This window comes from Piliocolobus tephrosceles, chromosome 19, assembly GCF_002776525.5.
Source record: "Piliocolobus tephrosceles isolate RC106 chromosome 19, ASM277652v3, whole genome shotgun sequence".
Taxonomy (NCBI): Eukaryota; Metazoa; Chordata; class Mammalia; order Primates; family Cercopithecidae; genus Piliocolobus; species Piliocolobus tephrosceles.
This window is the reverse complement of record NC_045452.1, coordinates 55,976,742-55,991,270: the sequence shown is the minus strand read 5'-3', so window position 1 is coordinate 55,991,270 and position 14,529 is coordinate 55,976,742.

The window sequence follows — 14,529 nt, the reverse complement described above, 5'->3', positions numbered from 1 at the left end:
ATGTAGACAAAACTTTGATGTTTGAGATTCCAGGGTGAGTTTAGAATGAGTATATACTTTGGTTTGACTAAAATATCTAGGGATGACAGGTAAAAATAGAAAAAGCATACATACTACAAGTTAAGAATACTTACCTGAAATACTTGAAAACAGAAGTGTTTCAGATTTTGACTTCTTTCAGATTTTGTAACATTTGTGTGTGTGTGTGTGTGTGTATATATATTTGAGAGATATTTGAGGTGCGACCCAAGTCTAAACACAAAATTCATTTGTGTTTCCTATGCTCCTTACACATATAACCTGAAGATAATTTTATAAAATATTTTAATAATTGTGTGCATGAAATAAACTTTTGACTGTGTTTTCACTACAACCTGTTACATGAGGTTATGTGTGGAATTTTCGACTTGCGATGTCATGTTGGTGCTCAGAAAGTTTTGGACTTGGGAGCATTTTGAATTTCATATCTTCAGATTAGGAATGTAAATATGATAATTTGATTGCCAAGAGAATGTTTTTCTTAATCTGTTATAAATTTTTGGAGTCACTAAAGCATTTTTAAACCAAAGGATATATGATCAGAAGTTTTTAAATGCTTAGAAATAGTTGGATGCATTGTTTAAGTAGAGGTTAATATTTTCTTTATTTTCTTAATACATCTGTCATTAGTTTGTTTTGGGAATAGGATCAATGAAGAGGTTGCTGGTATGAGATTACTATAAAGGAACTCTAGATCAGAAAGTGAGGAAGAAAGTACTTCTGGACTAGCACTACTTCTAAACTTTTATGTACTATGGTGTATTTATACCATAGAATAAATAACAGCACACTTGGTGCTCCACAAACGGGTCCATATCTCTGTACTTTATAAACTGGTTCATATCTTCATGTCATAAACAACCCAATGGCATACTTTCTGAAACAGTTCACTCAAGGGGAAAATAATAGTAATAATGGAAGCAATTGGGTAGAGAACGGGATTTAAGACTTCAAACATATTTAAAGCTGAAATAAATTTATTCATTTCAGCCTATTTTTGGCTTTAATACATTATTTTAAACATTAAATTTAACATTCAGATAAATATATTCTGACTCTAAAGATATTTGGTTTTAATATAAAATGTAGTCAATATAAATAAATAAAATCTTGAAATTTTTATTTACATATAGTTCTGAAGCTTATTGTCTTACAGCTTCTTTTACTTCCTGTATTTTAGACTATTAACAGCCAGTTGATCATTTTATAGCTTTTACTTTCTTACGGAAAGCAGGATTTTCTGTATATTGCATTGTGAACCCAGAATGTACTAGTTTATTAATGGAAAGTAAAACTTCCAAGTCTCCCTTTACTGAAATACTAGAATTTCAAATAGCAGAGTAATTTTCTAAACAGATAGTCAACAGAATCTGATGCTACCTTTTGGAAAGGGCTGTGTGTGTATGTACCTGTGCATAAATTGACTATGAGCTTGCTTTCAAGTTAACTTTATCATTTAACGTTTTCTGAAAACACTAGTAATGAAATAAACATAATATTGAATAAAAAAATTGAAATTTCCTACAATCAAGAACAAACATGTACAGATGATTGTTATTTAATGGGCCTGGGGCAGCTGATATGCATGACTTGGTGCAGTCTGGTGCTTACCAATAAAAGTGACCTACAGTCACATGCTAGTCATCAAAAGAGAGTTGAGCTTAGACCTGGATATAGTGGAACACAGTATGGGTCTGGTTTTGAAGTAAAGAGAAAGAGCCCTACCTAACTGCTCATTTTTTAATGACATAAATACAGGAATAAACTTGAATTAGAGAAAAAAAATCACAGGCAGCAAACAGAGCTACTAGGACAAGGGTTGGAAAATGCCAGAGCACTATATGGAGATGTTGACTGAATTCCTGTGAAGTCCCTCTTACTTGCTAAAGGGTCAGTTACTGAACATCCCTCAAGGTAAAAAAAGAAAAAAGGTCAACAGCATAGCCAGCTTGTTGTCATCCTGTTTGGCAAGAATATCCTGGGTCAGTCACAAGTCAGTCAGTAACTCATGCTCACGTTCATCTCTTTGCAGTGGTATAGTATCTTACCTAGAAATTTGAAAAAATTGTGTTTTAAAAGTTATGAGACTAAAAGTAGTATACCAATAACTTTTCTTGATATTAAGCAAACCCATTAAAATTGAATAAACAAAGTAAGTTTCATGCATACTCATAAGAAAAATAGCAACTCTTTGTTGAGTGCTAACCAAGCATGCCATTTTACTTAATTTACAGTTATTATTATAGCTCAACAAACCTCAGAACTATGTTCCACTGATACCATTAATTTAGATGATGAAACAGATATGTAGAGTTATGTACCTAATCCAAAAGCACACTCTACTTAGTGACAGAGTATTCAGACTCTAGCTACTTAATAACATCTTTTTTTTGAGAATTTTATGAGTTTATCCATGTAGATAGCGTTTAGCAAGACAAAAAAATACTACACTTCAACATTACATGCAATTATCTAGAATCTCAGTTGTTCCAACAAGGGTGACTTTTGTTGTGAAGCTTGGTAGACTCTCATAACTCGTCTTTACACTTTTGGTAACTTCCTTTGATTAGCTGCTCCAGAAAATTCTAGCCCAATTCTTTATGAATAATAATGAAAGAGCATATCCCCTACTGATTACAAAGATACTGTAAGAAAAAATAAGGACAAAACAATATTCATCAGAAAATTGCTATCCTATATATTGAATAATTTAAATCCTAAATTCAAGTATTCAGGAAAGATAATGGCAAGCCATTAGAGAAATTAAATAGAAGATTCTAGAACCCAATAAGGAAAGCAAGTTCTCTAAACTACTGAAATTTTCAGGTTTGTTACTGTAGTATACTCTAGTTGATTATGACAGACCCAAAGATTAAAAACAAAATATTAACTATTAGAGACGCAAGAAGGAGATTCAACATGCATGTATCACAGAAGGAGAAAACACACACAGTAATGTTCGAGAAAAAATATATTTAAAATGTTTCAGGAAAATATTCTGAAATGAGAAATAAGAAAAATGAGGATTGGTTTAAACATCAAAATAGCCATGAAAATTTCATTATATCAACATACTCTTGTTGACAAGAACTTTCCAAGAATATGCAATTCTTAAATCACTTTTTGATCACTTAAAAAAGTGATAATCATTTGAAAGACCAGAAAAACAAAATAAAACATAAGCCACATATAAAGATAAAAAATTCAACTAGTTTTAGATAAAATATTTTTAAATGAGATATTAACGTTATGTGATTTCTTAATTATCTTTCTACTTAAAAATATCATCATTCTGTATACACAGGCAATAACCAAAAAAAAAAAAAAAAGATGTCTGCTGTTACTGATACATGCTCTGCCTGAAAATTGTTAAGTGGTCTTGGCCTATTAACACATCACTTACAAGGAACACTTAAAAATAAATTTTCATTCTCTTCAGAAGACAAACCCAAATCCTGATAAGAGACTCACAAAATCAGCCTCAGCCTCTTAGAAACTTCTGATTCAGATATTCTTCCTGGGTGGGAAATGACACAGGCAGATTTGTATTTCATCAGCTTAGAGATAATTGGTCAAATTGTGAGGCTGACTTTATCACTAATAGGATGAGGAGAAAAAGAAAAGACTCAAAGACAGGCCATTAGGAAACATCTACAGGGAAAAAGAGGGAAAAAAAAGTCAATAACAGGGCAGAAAAAGACATCAGAAAGTAGGAAAATAAAATAAAGACAACCAAGAATAAATGATGGTCAATACAGTCCTGTACTGCAATGAGCGTTAAGAAAGTGGAAGGCCACCAGGTGCGTTGGCTCACCCCTGTAATCCCAGCAGTTTGAGAGGCCAAGGCAGGCAGATCAACTGAGGTCAGGAGTTCAACACCCAGTTTAGCCAACATAGTAAAACACCATCTCCACTAAAAAATACTCTCTCTGTCTCTCTCTCTCTCTCTATATATATATAAAAGCCAAGCATGGTGGTGCATGCCTATAATTCCAGCTACTCGGAGGCTGAGGCAGGGGAATTACTTGAACCTGGGAGGCAGAGGTTGCAGTGAGCTGAGATGGCACCACTGCACTCCAGCCTGGGTGACAGAGTAAGATTCAGTCTCAAAAAAAAAGAAAAAAAGAAAAACAAAAAAGTTGAAGACCAAGTGTATGTGCTTGATTGTTTTCAATTTCATTTAAATAATTTATTATATATTGCTAGGGACTGAATGCTATTAAAGAGCACAGTCAATGCAGCAGAAAAACAGGGGACATGAGAAACAATGGACAGAAGAGAATTCCAAAGCTTCTAATGTTGTTCTTTTCCTTTCTGTTACAAAATGCCCCCAGGCTAGTAAGATTTCCAAACTATGTTACTACTATCAACATGATGTAATTTTTCAAGTAAAATAATGGAAAGATATTAGTTTCCGTCTGATTATAACAATGCATTTCACTCTCACAATTTGATAAGCTATTTGAGGAACTCATGTCTTCTCTCAAAAGAATTCTAAAAATAATGCATAAATAACGTTAGGAGTGTTATGCATTGAGATCACTATAAACCACTTTTCTTACTGACATTGCTTCATACATGACAGATGTTTTGACAACCACACTTATTATCTCTGTGTGTATTCCTCTCTGCCCTTCCCCTTGCTAACATCTACTGATAAGCAGTGATCAGTGTCAGCAAACAGCTCCTCTGGAACTGAGCATCTGTCCAGCAAGCCTCCTGCCATCTACAGGCAAAACAAAAATTCCTCATTGCAAAGGTGAGTAATTAAACATCGGTAAGTCTGTTCTGCTGTTCTTACTGAAATTGAAGGGACAGTAATTTAAACTGTAATGGTATTGTGCCAGAACAAACTAGGGCCTCATGTACATGAAAATGAACGGTAAAATACAATCTTCTCTGCTTGCTTGCTTGCTAGCAAAGCACTGACGTTATTGTGGGGAAAAACTTGCCCTTTGAATTTTTAGCATTGTCATGTTGCATTTATTAAACACTGATATAATTTTATTGAGCTAGGTCTTCTCCAAGCAAATTTTACAAGCCGTGACATTTAAGAGCTAGGATTTTAAACCAGCCAATGTTGATAAAGTTGACCGTAAAATGTTGGTAGTTGTAAAAGAGAAATTAAAAAAAAAAAATTTTGATGAGGGAAAGGAAGTGATATTGAGGGAAAAACAGAAAAAAATAAACCCAGCTGCTTTAGCTCTAGGAGAGATAAAGCTGAGTTAAAACCAGAACTTTCAGTCCAAAAATTACCTAGCCCTGGAAGTGTGCCCTTATTTGCTAGGTAATAAAAACAATTTTAAAAATAGTAAGAAAAGATTTTGAATCCAGGTCGAAATGAAGCCAGGCATGCAAGTCACAGCCATGGTCTGATATCAGGTTATCCTGTGAAGAAGTTAAATTTTATAACTATTTGTATGTGGGAATGAGGTTGGAGAAACTCCCAAGACTTGTCTGGAATTGTTCTTTGATCATCAGTGGTCAGCGATAAGTATTTTAATTAAAATTTCAATAGATTTTTCTTTGATGAGTATGCAAGCTATTCTCTCAGCAGATAATCTCCCTGAATAATGTGATGAAGCAGAAAACAAATGAAAATCTAATATCAACTTGGGCTATTCTACAAATCCACCTAAAATTACATTCAATGTAGGAATCATGTGTGCTTTCACATACTGAATAGTTTACACAAATTAAGAGGAAAGCAATTAGACACTAACAACTAAGATCTGATGAGTCAAGGAGGAAGTGTATACAGAACACGCATTCTTTCTTCTTTCTCACACAGTGGGTTCCGTTCCCACTACGACTCCATTCAAATTGAAGCGCCTTCCATGATTATTAAAAACTCTAGGCAGGGCGCGGTGGCTCACACATGTAATCCCAGCATGTTAGGAGGCTGAGGTGGGTGGATCACGAGGTCAGGAGATCGAGACCATCCTGGCTAACACGGTGAAATCCTGTCTCTACTAAAAATAGAAAAAATTATCTGGACATGGTGGCGGGTGCCTGTAGTACCAGCTACTCAGGAGGATGAGGCAGAAGAATGGCGTGAACCTGGGAGGTGGAGCTTGCAGTGAGCCAAGATCCTGCCACTGTACTCCAGCTTGGGCGACAGAGCAAGACTCCGTCTAAAAAAAAACAACAAACAAACAAACAAACAAACAAACAAAAAACTCTCTTGTAACCTTATATCCTTTGACTGAGGCTCAACTCATACATACATTTATGTGTACATGGTGTAATGAATGTTCCCTCAACCATGTGGAGATAAGACAAGGAAGTCAGTTTGTAACAATCTTCTGCAAAGACAAAGTATTTGGAAGATATTTCACTTATGTCTTATAAAGTATTCTGGGTTTTAGGACCATTTTCAAATAGCTTCTTTCCTATAAGATGTAGGGTTAAAGGGTTTGTGAAATAGGATTAGATTTACTTGAAGAAGACTGGCTAGATGTTCTAGGAAAACTTCGGAGGCATTATTTAAATGAAGCCACTACTGTCCACCAGTTAAGTTTTCAGTTTCCAAGCTAGGTTATTATTTTTTTTGAGATGGAGTTTCCCTCTGTCACCTAGGCTGGAGTGCAGTGGCACCACCTTGGCTCACTGCAACCTCCGCCTCCTGGGTTCCAGTGGTTCTCCTGCCTCAGCCTCCTGAGTAGCTGGGATTACAGGTACATGCCACCATGCCAGGCTAACTTTTGTATTTTTAGTAGAGACGGGGTTTCACCATATTGGCCTGGCTAGTCTCAAACTCCTGACATTGTGATCTGCCCACCTCAGCCTCCCAAAGTTCTGGAATTATAGGTGTGAGCCTCTGTGCCCAGCCCCAGGGCGTTAATCTTATAGGAAGTGGCTCATATTACCAACACTCACAAAGACTGATTAAAATGCCATAATTTAAATTGTACCTTGTAAATATCAATGCAAATGTCGTGATACATGCATCTTTAATTATAAGCATTTTTGGCCGCTCTAAAAAAATCTATCTTTAAAGTTAAGTTTTAATCAGTAAGTTGTTGTTAAGTATGAACTCAGAGGTGAGGACGTTTTATTCTGCATATCTCAATGACAACTAGTAACTACATACAGAATACATGCACCTTTACAGTGAGAATCTATACCTACTGAGTATAACCTCTTTTAAAATCTACTGGAGAGGGCATTTTTTCTTTGGATATTTATAAATGTGAAATGAGTAATTTTCCTTCTAATACTGCTGCCTTCTACTTTCGTGCTGATTATATCTTTTCTTGAAATTATCTATTGTAAATTGTTAGATAGAGCCTACTTTCAGGCCAATTGCCCTTATGCAAATTACCCTTAAGTATATCTATTATTAGGTAAATATTATATTTTGGCAGACTTGCAGCAAGTGTTAACTCTTTCATGCTATTAAGATAAAGTCTGAATCAGAAGAGACAGTAGGGTCCTCCATAATTGTTTCTGAGTTCAATCTCATTAAAATAAACCATTTATTAAAGAATCCTCTGAGCTGGAAGACTTACAAGACAAAATCTTATCCCCCTTGTCATATCCTGTTTTTTAATTTCATCCATAAACTCCACAAGGTTAATGTATTTAAGCTTTCTCCATGAGCAAACTCTTCAAATAAAGCCTCTCAATGAGGACCCATTGATATGGCAGGAAATGCAATTTTCTTTATCTTTTGCTGTAACCTTTTATAAGGAGGGGTATGTACATGGCTAGGACTTTTCCACTGGAATGTGTTAATAGACAATCCCTCTGAATTTAATGCATCTTCACCCACACCAGATCATTTAAGTCCGACACACAGTTGTAATAGTATTAGTTTACTATATTTTTAATGTAAAAGAGTGTATACATAAAGACTGGACCTTAAAATTAAAGGGCATACTCTAACAGTAGAGTTAGCAAAGTCATTATAAAAATCAAAGAGTGGGCAAGAAAAATTGTCAGGTCTGGACTTCTTATTCCTGAGTGAAAGATAGCAAGTTATCAAAGGTGACCCACCATGTGTGAGACACTCTGCCAAGAAGAAAAGTCATTGTATGCTGATTATGACGTTTCTATCCAATCTTATGAGACTTCCACCTCTCTTCCTTAAAGATATGGAGAGTGATGATGAGGAGATGAAAAAGAGAGATACTCTAGTTCTCTTTGGGAACCTTGGAACTGAAGAAGGAATGCAGTTTACTGTTTTCTGAAATTTGGTACTAGAAAAGACCTAGAGCAATTTGGTAACAATGGGATTTAGTATGTTCTTGAATTCCCTAACTTATATGTTGATAAGCATGCTATATTCTGTTTTTAACATTTTATGCTTTCCACCACATTATCTATATTTTTATATTTGTACAAGGCAATGAGAGAGATATAAATAAAATGTAAAATGATGTGGGTTTTTAAAGACAAAGTAAAAAAAAAAGAGGGATTCCCAATAATAAACAGATGGTAAAGTTGAAATATATTTAGTGCAGAAGACAAAGAAGTACACTTAACTCTACTAAATTTGGGGAAATAAACTAATATATTTAAACTGTTTAAAATGGTTTTGCATGGCTGAAATTTATTTCTAGATTATTTTAAGTAGATTTCCAGGATCTTTTTAAATTAAAAAAATATCAGATTCAGATGACAGATTATAGTTCAAAAATCTATGAAGAAAAGTACATGTGTAAGAATGATTATCATGGATGTTTAGAATAACCAGGTCAAAATTTATTATAAAATAAATGTCTGTTTTTACATAACTAAAATTTTATTATATTTATTTTGCTGTAAATGTAATTTAAATTTACTTACTAAAACATCACAGAATTTTTAAAGTATTTATTTTCTACCATTTCCATAGAGGGTAAGATTTTTTAAATAGACGTCTATAAATATAGATAGAAATCTTTGTATTTTCAAATTTCATAGTGAAAGGGAGTTCACATTTCTTTTTATTTAAGAAAATAATTGTGAATAGTATCTAATCAGGTATGCAATAGTGGAAATGTGCCTATAAAGTTCACTTAGTTAATCATTCATTCAATTGTTCTCTTTGATTTCATGTGCTCTTATATTTACAATGTTTTAGAAAGCTTGTGACAGATTAAATAACTTTAAAGATTAAGTATGTTATATATAAGGTTATCAGTTATTCAGAGTACATGTGAAAAGGCTTTTGAAAAAAAAAAACCTCAACTACACTGGGCATATTTCATTGATAGCTTTACAGTTAAGATTTGTCAGCATTCTTTTTGTAAATTAAATTAAATTTGATCAAAAGCTCACTCCTCATGTAGCAAGCTGTAACCTAACTTGAGGGTATATTTTTATAAAAGTAAGAAAATCTTGGCCAATTATAGTAGCTGAGCTTTCAGCCAATCACAGACCGCAAACAGCCTAGACATGTCCAAATAAGGAAAACACGAAGGTGTAACCAATCAGGCTATTTTGTGTGTCACTTCTATTTTCTGTCTGTAAATACTGCCAGCCCAGGTTGCTTGGTGGACCTCATTGAACATTTACTGGTTAGAAGTGCTGCCCAATTCATAAATCTTTCCTTTGCTCAAATAAACTGCTAGGTTTAATTTGTCAAAAGTTTTTACTACTGTGAAGCTTTTGTTTTACTCTTATTAATGTTTTATTTTATATTTTTTCTCTTATCATGTTTTTATTTTATAATTTATTGTTATTATAGTGAAAAAACACATAAAATGAGATCTGATCCCTTAACAAATGTTTGAGTATACTGTACACCATCAGCACATGTGGTGTAGCAGATTTCTAGAACTTTAATGTGTGTAACAGAAACTTTGTACCCACAAACAGCAACATCCCCAATTCTCTCTCCCCCAACCCCTGGCAAACACCATTCTACTTTATGTTTGTATGAGTTTGTCCATTTTAGATACTTCATTGAAGTGGAATTGTGTAGTAGTTTTTCTTCTGCAATTTGGTTATTTCACTTAGAATGACATCTGTAAGACTAATTGATGTTTTCACATATGAAAATATTTCTTTCTTTTTAAGATGGAATAATATTCTATTATATGTATGTATATATTCTTTATCCATTTATCAGTTGATGAACATTTGGGTTGCTTCCACATCTTCATTATTGTGAATAATAAATTTTTTTGAAAAACATTATCTATTTCTGAAGTATTAGGGCTAAAGTGAGGTCATATCATGGAGATACATTGTGATAAATGGAGACCACATCAGTGGCTAAGATAAAGCAGTACAGTCAGGAAGTCACACGTAGAGCTGGGCATTTTTTTTTGTTTCAGTACACATACTTTTGTCATGGAAGATTACACTACATTGTAATTCTCATCTGGGGATTATTGTTAAGAAGTGGGGCACTTTCATGGGGAAAGTGGAAATAATTCATATCAAAGTAACTTTTGGAGTTCGCTGCAAATAATAACATAAAATTGAAATAAAATTATTGATTAAGGGGAAATCTATTTCTTAGGACTGCTCCATTCTTAATTATCATCTCTTTATTTCATTGATTCCTTAATGCTAACATGCTTTTAGTTATGTATATATATTTAATTTAACCAATCATTATTTTCTTTTCTGGGCTTGAAATTGTTAAATAGGAATTCAAAAATATTTGATGTGACCTATATCAACTGATAGTTAACATTGGATTATATACATTTCCTCTTGAAATATAACTGAATAAAGAAAATTTCACAACACATATGAAGAAGTATTGAGGTTCTAAAGAAGAAAATCATTCTGCAGATCTTGAAAAAATGAACAAATTAAAAGTATTATTATAAAATTAATTATCTGCTAATAATAACAGAACATATAGAATATTTATATGTAAACAATATGAAGGAAAAGGAAAATATATAAATAGTATGATGATCGTTGGACCTCTAAATTTGTATAAGAGGAATAATGAAGAAGAAGCAGTATGAAGTTATAAAAGGTTTTAAAAAGAGAAAATCATATAAAAATAATTATGGTAACAGTGCAAACACATTAACTAGAGAAGGAAATAAATTCCATTTAGTACAATTTCCACAAATTTCCTGAGGATGTAAATATAAATAAATGAAATAAAATATGAATAGTGGTTGATTGTTACTGAAGGAACAACATACGTATTTAATATAAGACGTTTAAGAAAATAATTACAATAAAAGAATAATCAAGAAGTAAGAAATCAAGAAATAAAATGTAAAGTTACAATAATGAAGAAATTAAATGTAAAGTTTCTGAAACGTAAAAAATGGAATTCTTTAGAATTATTTAGAAAATAACCTTGTGACACTTGTAATATTCACTTTTCGCAAGCAGTATCAATGAACATTAAAATAAGCAGGTAAAAAATTATTGAGTTGAAAGGTATGTTATAAGCATAAATTCACATCACAAACTAGAAGCAATTGCAACTGTAAAAATGTACCTCCTAAATGGAGAAATTAGGCAGTCACTACCTTAACCAAGTCATCAAATCCAGCATCTCTGGGATACAGTTAAAACAGTGTTAAGAGGGAAATTTATAGCACTAAATGCCCATGACAAAAAGCTAGAAAGATCTCAAATCGACACCCTAACGTTACAGCTAAAAGAACTAGGAAATCAAGAGCAGACAAACCTCAGAGCTAGCAGAAAACGATAAATAACCAAGATCAGAGCAGAACTGAAAGAGATAGACAGGAAAAATGCTTCAAATAATCAGCAAATACAGGAGGTGGATTTTTGAAAAAAATCAATAAAATAGACCACTTAGCTAAACTAATAAAGAAGCAAAGAGAGAAGATTCAAATAAACACAATCAGAAATGATAAGGGGGATACCATCACTGACACCATAGAGCTACAAACAACCATCAGGGAATACTGAAAACATCTCTATTCAAATAAACTAGAAAATCTAGAATAAATGAATAAATTCCTGAACAAATACCCTCTCCCAAGACTGAACCAGGAAGAAGCTGAATCCCTGAACAGACCAACAACAAGTTCTGAAATTGAGGCAGTAAAAAATAGCCTACCAACCATTAACAACCTCAAGTCCAGAGGGATTTACAGCGGAATTCTACCAGAGGTACAAAGAGGAGCTTGTACCATTTGTTCTGAAACTATTCCCAACAGTTGAAAAGGAGGGACTCCTCCCTGACTCATTTTATGAGGCCAACATCATCTGGATACAAAAACCTGGAAGAGATACAACAAAAAGAAGAACACTTCAGGCCAGTATCCCTGATGGACATTGATACAAACATCTTAATAAAAAATTGGCAAACTGAATCCAGCAGCACATCTAAAAGCTTATTCACCATAATAAACATAACTCATCACATACACAGAACTAAAGACAAAAACCACATGATTATCTCAATAGACACAGAAAAGTCCTTTGATAAACTCAACATCCCTTCATGCTAAAAACTCAATAAACTAGATATTGAAGGAACATACCTCAAAATATTAAGAGCCATATATGACAAACCCACAGTCAATATCATACTGAAAAAGAAAAGCCGGAAGCATTCCCCTTGAAAAACAGCACAAGACAAGGATGCCCTCTCTCACCACTCCTATTCAACGTAGTGTTGGAAGTTCTGGCCAGGGCAAACAGGCAAGAGAAAGAAATAAAGAGTATTCAAATAGGAAGAGAGGAATTCAAATTCTCTTTGTTTGCAGATGACATGATTCTATATTTAGAAAACCCCACTGACTTAGCCCCAAACTTTTTAAGCTGATAAGCAGCTTCAGCAAGTCTCAGGATACAAAAATCAATGTGCAGAAATCACAAGCATTGCTGTACACCAATAATAACATGCAGAGAACCAAATCATGAATGAACTCCCATTCACAATTGCCACAAAAAGAATAAAATACCTAGGAATACAGCTAACAAGAAAAGTGACGGACCTCTTCAAAGAGAACTACAAGCCACTGCTCAAGGAAATCAGGGAGGACACAAACAGATGGAAAAACATTCCATGCTCATAGATAGGAATAATTAATATCATGAAAATGGCCATACTGACCAAAGCAATTTATAGATTTAATGTTATTCTCACTAAACCACCATCAACATTCTTCTCAGATTTAGAAACAACTATTTTAAAATTCACATGGAATCAAAAAAGAGCTATTATAATCAGGACAATCCTAAGCAAAAAGAACAAAGCTGGAGGCATTATGCTACCAAACTTTATACTACAAGGCCACAGTAACCAAAACAGCATGGCACTGGTAGAAAAACAGGTACATAGATCAATGGAACAGAATAGAGAATTCAGGAATAAGACCACACATCTACAGCCATCTGGTCTTTGACAAACCTGACAAAAATAAGCAATCAGGAAAGGATTCCCTATTTAATAAATGGTGCTGGGGAAACTGGTTAGCCATACGCAGAAAATTGAATCTGGACCACTTCCTTACACATTATACAAAAACTAACTCAAGATGGATTAAAGACTTAAATGTAAAACCCAAAACTATAAAAACCCTAGAAGAAAATCTAGGCAATAACATTCAGGACATAGATATGGGCAAAGATTTTATGAAGCAATCATCAAAAGCAATTGCAGCAATAGCAAAAATTGACAAACGGGATTTAATTAAACTAAAGAACTTCTGCACAGCAAGAGAACCTATAATCAGAGTAAACAGACAACTTACAGAATAAGAGAAAAATTTGGCAATCTATCCATCTGACAAAGATCTAATGTTCAGAATCTACAAGGAACAGAAGCAAATTTACAAGGATAAAAGCAAACAACCCTATTAAAAAGTGAACAAAGGACATAAACAAGCACTTCTCAAAAGAAGACATTTATATGGCCAACAAACACATGAATAAAAGCTCAACATCACTGATCATTAGAGAAATGTAAATCAAAACCACAATGAGATACTATCTCATGCCAGTCAGAATGGCGATTATTAAAAAGTCAAGAAACAACAGATGCTGGTGAGGTTGCAGAGAAATAGGAATGCTTTTACACTGTTGTTGGGAATGTAAATTAATTCAACCATTTCGAACTAGTTTAGAAGAGAGTGTGGCAATTCCTCAAAGATCTAAAACCAGAAATACCATCTGACTCAGCAATCCCTTTACTGGGTATATACTCAAAGGAATATAAATCATTCTATTATAAAGATACATGCATGTGTATGTTCATTGCAGTACTATTCAAAATAGCAAAGACATGGAATCAACCCAAATGCCCATCAGTAATAAACTGGATAAAGAAAATGTGGTACATATACACCATGGAATATTATGCAGTCATAAAAAGGAACGAGATCATGTCCTTTGCAGGGACATGGATGAAGCTGGAAGCCATTATCCTCAGCAAAGTAACACAGGAACAGAAAACTGAACACTGCATATTGTCACTTATAAGTGGGAGCTGAACAGTGAGAACACATGGACACAGGGAGAGGAACAAAACACACCAGGGCCTGCAGGGCAAGCGTGTGTGGGGAGAGCATTAGGAAAAATGCTAATGCATGGTGGACTTAATACCTA